Here is an 8,410-nt window from a genome sequence, read left to right as displayed (position 1 = left end):
CCAGTTATTATCAATTTCCTCGACCCTTGCTTAAGTCTGAATACTTTTGGTTTTGACTCGTCGTTAACTTTTTCTCGAATATTTTCTTTTTAAAGAAAATTTTTGCCTTCTATAAAATTTTGGTTATCTTGGAAATTTTAACAATCTGGGTTATGATTTCACAAATTTACACTTTATTTTAGTTTTACTCTTGGTTAGTATTTAAACTTGGTTTTGGTTTCGGAATGCCTCAAAATTTGTTTGTAAATATTTCAAAATTGCTTTAAATAAATTAGATGATGCTTTGAAAAACTTTCAAATATTATATTGTATTGTATTGTATTCATAAATTTTATTTGTCTTACGGTTTAAGTAAAGTTTAAACATCTTCTTTTGGATTTAGACATTGGTTGGTTGCTAGGACTTGTCATTAAAGACGTCTAATGACCGGTTCGGTACTTGCTAACGTTTGGTTTGAGATTTGATTTTTCAAATGTTAACTTACTCTTATCTTAGATGACAGAATTCTTGTTCGCGACAGATATTCTCTCGTTCTATGGGAAGAGACAAGTAATTTATAATTGTACAATTTTGAAAATTGGTTTAAGAATTGTTTTGATCTCAACAAAGACTTTTCAAATATATTTGTCAGCTGAAATGTTTTACAAGTCTTTGTTCTTCTAATCTTATTTTTCTACTTTCACGTTTCGGGGACGAAACTTTTTCTTAATGGGTGAGGTTGTAACACCCACAATTTTCTAATCTTATTTATTTTAATTTGTATTTATGAGATTTAAATTTTGGTACTTATACTTATCATTTTCTTTTTTTGTTTAAATCGTTAATTAATTTCCGTTTTAAATCGAATTACAGTTCGATTTCTGTTGGATCGACTATTTATATAATGACGTTTTTTTGATCAAATGTTAATATCATTTTTTAGCTCGATCTTACTTGTTGAGCTGAGAATATAAGCATTACATAAGATATTCATTGATCTTATTTTATTCATTTCTTTTAATCCTTTTTCTTTCCTCTTTTATTAATTTTCTACAAATTATTTTTGAGGAGGACTTTGTCTAACAACCCCCTTTGACCAGTTTTGTTGAGGCTCTTATGCGATATTTGTTTCCCCTTTTTACTCAGTTAGTTCCTCTTAAACCCTCTTTATTTGATCAACATTTTTAGGTTATTTATTATCTAAAAAGAAATAAGGAAAAACAAACCCTATTTCTATCTAAAAGTGCCGTGAGATTCATCAGTCACGAATTTCATACGTAATATTTTACGTACGTGTCTACCTCCCTGCTTCTTTATTTCCAAATTCTACGTAGGTGCTTGCCTTCTTGCTTCTTTATTAAGATCGATCTTCCTTCATCATCCGTCCATTCTATTCTAAGGGTAATTATTGCCCTTAATCGTTGTCATATATTTAGTTTTGATTTTTATTTAATTAGTATATGATTTAATCATATATGAATATTTGTTATTGGAGACTATCGTCAAGATCCGTATGAGGAAGAGTATTTCATCGACTTGGAGCGCGAATAAAAGGTAACTCTTAAGGGCATGACTCGGCATTTCATTAGTTATGGTTGAGTAGTTGCTTGTTTTTTATTATTATCATTGTTTTAATCAATTATGATATTAAATTTATATATTTCGAATTTTTGTTCTCGTGGAATGAAAGTTTCTGATATTTAATTATAAAAAAACAAATATTTATTTATGAATTTATCATGTTTAGTATTGTTTTTATTAGATCTAATGTTGTTGTTGTTATAATCGCAATATATCGATTTCTAGGATTTTAAATTACTAATCATTGTATAATTTCATCTTCTAAATTTTATTCTGGTCCCATGATAAATTTTAAGACTTAGGATCATAAAAGTTTCGATCTTTTAATCTTATTAGTAATTATTATGATTTATACAATGTTTCAGCGGTTTTGATGTTTATTAGGTATTAATTCGTTTTTGAATTTTCTAATTCATGAAACCTATTTTATTAGCTTTGATAATGAATTATGGATTGATATAAATTTTGTTAAAAATTATTTTGGGTTGAATTATATTTTTAATAAATAAAATACAGTTATGGCTGTTTTCGGAATACAATTTTAATAAATAGTATTTACGATTTTTAGTTGCTGGAAAAATTATCTTTGGTGTTTCTGCTAATTCCAGAATGGTATAAATTTTTTTGGGAACCGTTATGGTCAGAAAATATTTTTAATAATTGAAATGGTGTTTTGCGATTTTTACGATAATCTTGTTTTTAATTCGGTTCATATATCAAATGAGCATATATTTTTACGAAATTTTACATGCTGGTCCGAGATCTTATGAAAAGTACTCACGTTAAATTTCATGAGTATCGAAGTTAAAATCTATTACTGTTTTGGTTAAACCGAGTAAATAATGGTTTTGTAGTTAATTTATGAAGAAGGGTATTATGGTCATTTTTCATATGATTCCAGAATGTGTTAAGAGCCTGTTTTATAAGAGGTATTTGACTAAAATTATTTTATTAAATAATGGATTACCCAATTTGGTATTAAGAGAATAACATATATTTTCTAACTTCTTAAATGACATTATTTACGACATCATACATTACTATTTTCATAAGATTTCTACTTTGAGAAGGTATTTATTCTAAGATTCTATTTATGAAAAGTTACTATTTTTGGAAGTTGCCTTCTTAGAAGGTTTCCTTTTAAAGAATTTGAATAATGAATACTTTTGAAGTGGTTTTGAATACTTATGGAACAGTTAGGTGTAAGGTTTAGAATAATAAACTTAGGATATGCTTAGTTTTGCCATCACCTAATAGAACTGTTGTTATCCAGGAGTGATGCATCAGTGGTCGTACTGGGAGTCTTGGACCTCGGGAGATATGTACATACCTTAGACTAGGGCCTCGCACTACGTAGTAAGTCGCCGCGCTATAGAACTGATGATTGTCGTCAGTGATCGTCTTGGAGTGTTGCACCCTGGGAGTTATGTACATACACTTAGACTAGGGTCTCGCACTGCGGAGTAAGATGCCGCCCTATTATTGTTGAGTGGTATTACGGTACTTTAGCATGATCCGAGTGAAAATCTATACTAAGACACTAAGCTGATTTCCATAAGAAGAGTTGAGATTTCGATAACGTGGTAGTTTATCTTTCGAGCTATGGCTTGGTTTGAAAGGTTTTCTATTTAGTTATGTTTTAAACATATGTTGATTTATTAATGTTTTCAGTTTTCAAGTATTTGGTTATTTTTATCATTTACTTGTTTTAACTTGATGAAATGTGGCTGGGAGAACGCCCGTTACTCCCCATCGATTGTGGTCATTATGTATATAACATGATAGGTATTGGTTTGCTGAGATTTGAGTGAGAGCTAGCGAGTGGTCAATTGGGACCTACTCTTTGTTTTCTTTTAAGCTATGTTTAGAATCCTTTTTTTTATGTTGGGTTTTATAAGTCCTTGTTTTTATACAAGTGACGAGTTGTAGCTACTATATTTAGTAACTGCTATTTTGAGACTTACCATTTCGGGAAACTTTTCTCCCGAGGGTTATTTATATTAATCCAAGTTTTTATTTCACATAGCATTTTCATTGTGTATTTAATCCCATTCGACAGTGTTTCCACCACTTTTTTTCCGTTAGATTTTATAGGGGATTACAGTTTGACCGAACTATATTGGTGTTTGAGCTTTCTCTTGGGCGCTTTGCGATGTGCAATATTAGCTAGCCACTTTTTAACTGCTTCGCCTTTCATCTGAAATGCAATAATACTCAATTTCTATAAAGCTTGCTTGATCATCGAATATTTGCTTTGGCTGAGTTCACTAACTAGTATGGGTCATTTATTAATCTAGGTCTTACGGATGAGAAAGAATATGTCCGTGATGAGGCCCTTGGTGTTGGACATGTTATTGTTGAGCATTATGCGAACATAATTCTTTTCATTGGGTTTTTCTTTTTTACCTTTCCAATGTGTATGGATGTCAACTTTTTTATCCTATTATTGGTTTGAGAAGCAGCAAAAACGTAACGTCTTTTTACAATTGCCTTAATTGATAGAACTAGGAAAATTTGAATAGGATTTGTTCTGTGCTCATGGTTCTGCAACATGTCTTTTATTTGTAGCGAGCTCTTTCTTGGGTAAAGTTGGGTGCCTCAACATTGTGCAATAGCATAGAAGCAACAGTATGACCACACATGAAATTTAGGTGCATTTTTTCCTTACCAAGGATGATCCTATTGAGTTATCGGAAATTGACACTAAAGCATTCATACTTCGTCACTCTCCTAAAGCAAGGTAAAAGGAAAAAACCAGAAAAAATGATACTAGAAAACCAAAATGATACTGACATTTATTTGCGTTTGGTTTATAGACGAGCTGATTGTGGACAAGATGGTGTTAATCATGGAGAAGAGCCCAAAAAAAAAGAAGAGTAAAGATTGTTGCAAGTCGTAGAGGCAGAGGTAGAGGAAGCAACTAAAATGACTACTAGGAATATGTTGACTGAAAGCTTTAATTGAAAGTGCATTGATGTAATGTTGGTAGGATAAGTAATCTAATGTAAGTAGTAGTTGTCATAAACTAGTATTGCTACTGGAATTTTGTGATATTGTTTAAAATCAGTAACAATATTGTGCCATGTATGTAGTGATATTGTTTCTTAATATCACGAAATTGGACGGTTGTAAACATTCTTTTAATATGTGAATACTATTTTGGGTGAAGTGTGATATTTTTTGGTAATGATTATGATATTGTTTCTTTATATCAAAAAAATCGAACGTGTAAACAATCTTTTTATCTATGATAATCTTGTTTGGGTGAAGTGTGATATTCTTTGGTGATGGTTGTGATATTGTTTCTTAATATCACAAAGTCGAAGGGTGAAAACGATCTTTATAACTGTGATATTGTTTTGGGTGGAGTGTGATATTCTTTGGTGTTAGTTGGGATACTTCATTATCTGAGGGTGATATTGTTAATCTCAGCGTGTGATATAGTTAAGCAAATCATGTGATATTGTTTCTCATAACGTGTAACATTGTTTGTAATAAACTGTGAAACTTATAAAGATATATTGTTTATTAAAAAATGTGATAAACAAAATACAAATGACAAATCTTGATAAAACAATGATATTGTAACTGACGTACTCGGGTATTGTTTCCAACAAGCTGTAAAACGTTTATCAAAATTATAAGAGTAACATAGTGCTAACCAAAAATGAAGAAACAATACAAAATTGTAACCACTTGGAACGGTATTAAGAATAAAGAATTTGTCTTTATAAGAGAAATGACTAAAAAAAGATGCTTTGCTCAGTTGATGATGTACAATAGACTTCTTCTGCATGCACATAAACTCTCAACCAATCTCGGCAAACGAAGAAATCGCAAAACGGGAAAAAAAACAATAAAAATCATCTTAGTAGCATCTTTAAGACAAAACGAAATACAGAAATATAAAAATATTGAATGTTGGCCGAAATACTCTATACTTGAGTGGACAAAGGAGGTGATTTTGGGCCTCACATAACTGATCAACGACAAAAAATATCACTTTACATTTGTTAATTTCTCGAATGATAGCTCTAAATGTAATCCTGGCTTTACAACCAATCGTAGTGATCTTTGGATCATGTGGTGTGATCGTTGTCTCTTATTGATAACTAATTAATACATAAGAAGAATAACTACTTGTAACATATCATAAGCATAAGATTTAGCGGAGTTTTAGCTAGAATTGTGCAGGCATCTTCACCTTAGACAACCCGCTGAAGTTGATAGGTAGCAGATCTGAGTTTGCCTATATGCTTTGCTCAGGTGTTAGAACAACCAATGAATCTGCTACGAGAGAAATAGGAAGCCCCCTTTTATTGATAACCTGCAAATGAGGGCCCATAGTATCCAACATAACGTGCAGAAAACAAATAAATATAAGTCACTACAATCATTCTACATATGTATTACGAAATTAATATTGTTTTGATTCGAGACATTCTGAAGTGTTGGATGCCTAAATCTCCAGTCATTTCAACCTAATTACAAGCCCTGTGCATTGTGCACTGATTTGCATAAAGACAACTGTCAAGTTTAGCAAACAAAAGCAACAACCAAGGCTAGGGTATCTGAGCATTTGAGGACTTCAGGATGTATAACAATGCTATGCGTCTACTTAGATAGATTTACCCTAGTAATAAATATGGATGTGTTGATAACCATATAATAACATTATGTCCATGTCCTTCATCATTAGAGGGCAAAACTCTCATTTTACTTGCCCTACAGTCTTCCCGTTGGCATACAATAAGTTTTCTTTTTATCAACGGAAGCAATTACCTTTTAGTTGAAGATAATATGGGTTCAAATCCACATGTTGCTGCATATTACTCACAAAATTCGATACCAGCATCTGACGTACCAAAAGGTTGACCTAGTTTAGGTGTATATTCAGTGACAAGTGTATATTCAGTGACAACCTTCCTAATCTACTCCTCAGAACCTCCAAGGATCAACCTTGTAGATACCCAGTATCTGCTGAGACTCCAACAAACACCCGATGATTATCGGACTATAACATGCTTTGGAATCGCGGCGTTTGATCGACAGTTCGTGTACAACTTTACGTCGGAAAACTTAAAACGATTTCAAAAATAAAACATTTCAAAACTTTTCAAAAGTACCTGGAGTGTTTAATGCACGACGACGGGTCGCAATGACACTAACTAGAGTCAAAACCGACACCGGACCAAAAACCGACTCAAAATTCAAATCCAGACTCCAACAACGAGTCAAACCGAGTCAAACACAAAAAACAAACCATTCAAAACATTCTATACTAAGATTTCCCGGATTCATGAATGGTCAAGTACCAAACATGTGACTACAAATCCTTGGATAGAACAAATCATGATTGCATTTGTGTGAAAGTGACAGGACAACTCGAAGACCCGCGACGTGGCTTGCACCTCTTTGAGCGGCCAGTGGCCACGTCGCTCAAAACTCACACAACCACTCATTTTCCTATAAATACCAAACATGTGATTTCATAAATGGTTTTCTAACTTCATTCGCATTAAAATAACACTATTTAGAGTTAAAACCATCTTCGGACCCAAAACTGATTCAGAAACCCGCAACTCGAGTCAACCTGAGTCAACCCGAGTCAAACCAAATCTCGAATGTTAAAAATAATGCCATGAATGTCTTTATCATGTTATTTCCATTAAAATGACCCTAATTAGAGTCAAAACCATCTTCGGAACCAAAACTGACTCGAAACCCGCAACTCGGGTCAACCCGAGTCAACCCAAATCTCGAATGTCAAAAATAATGCCATGAATGTCTTCATCATGTCATTTCCATTAAAATAACCCTAATTAGAGTCAAAACCGACACCGAGCCAAAAACCGACTCGAAATTCAAATCACGACTCACACAGGTCAAACCCGAGTCAAGCACACAAAACACCAACTTCAAGTAACACCCAAAATCATCTTATTAGATACCCATATTGTTACACGACATCTCATTTCAATACCACAAACCAAACAATGGATGGAGCAAAGGGCACATCCAAATTGAAAGGGAAAATACACTCATTTGTATCACAAGGTAGCTCGCGCCTAAAGCAGGTGTCTGCTTAGCCTTTAAGCAAACTCAACCGACCTACCTCCCCACATTTCTCTATAAATACCACCCTTAACACACCATAATTCTCACGCGAGAGTCCGGCCCCTCACATCTCCCTTAAACTTCTATACTCGACTTCCTAAGTCACAAAATCGACACGTGTTTACGACCTACCGATCGTAAACACAAGCCTTACACATTTTGTTTGGTACCGTCGCCGTGCATTCGACCGACCCATTCGACCAACTCAACATTAATCAACATGTTTTAATTAACATATTTTCAAAACAAAATCCTTTTCTAAGGCACTCTTTTTAAACTTCTTTGATCGCGAGTAGTCACAACGAGAAAACCGTCTCTAAAGTCGTCTACGTCGCAAACATCAATACACGTAAGTTTGAGGATGTAAATATATCACTTTAATTCATGTCTTTACTGTTTTGACGAGTTTATAAGCATGAACAATGCATAACACGATTCAAATTTAGGTTAGACGAGCCAAAACCGAGTTTTGGCCTGAGACAAAAGCTCCTCGCTATGCATGGAAGCTCGCGCCTCTTGTGGGTGTCCAGGTCAGACTCATCCGTGCTTGTTCTCGTCTTTCCTTTAACACTTTCTTTCATTTTCACTTCTTTTCTATTACGGTTTTTACCATTTTAATTCATTTTTATGATAAACATATTTTGACCATTATAAAATCATCCTTGCTTCTTTATACCATGACGGTTTAATCCGTGACTCGATGATGTTATTTGGTTAATTACATTTTAATGGC

General features: G+C 33.4%; 1 long non-coding RNA gene across 1 annotated transcript; it reads left to right on the top strand.

Moving 5' to 3' along the window:
• The first annotated feature begins 256 nt into the window (after nucleotides 1-256).
• Nucleotides 257-4,695, top strand: LOC141598241 (uncharacterized). Its single transcript, XR_012523362.1, has 3 exons — nucleotides 257-1,533; nucleotides 4,129-4,300; nucleotides 4,377-4,695. It is a non-coding gene; the product is annotated as an uncharacterized LOC141598241 (long non-coding RNA).
• The last annotated feature ends 3,715 nt before the right edge of the window (nucleotides 4,696-8,410 follow it).

Source organism: Silene latifolia, chromosome 9 (assembly GCF_048544455.1).
Source record: "Silene latifolia isolate original U9 population chromosome 9, ASM4854445v1, whole genome shotgun sequence".
NCBI lineage: Eukaryota > Viridiplantae > Streptophyta > Magnoliopsida > Caryophyllales > Caryophyllaceae > Silene > Silene latifolia.
The sequence above is the reverse complement of the archived record's forward strand: the minus strand, read 5'-3'. Positions and strand labels throughout refer to the sequence as shown.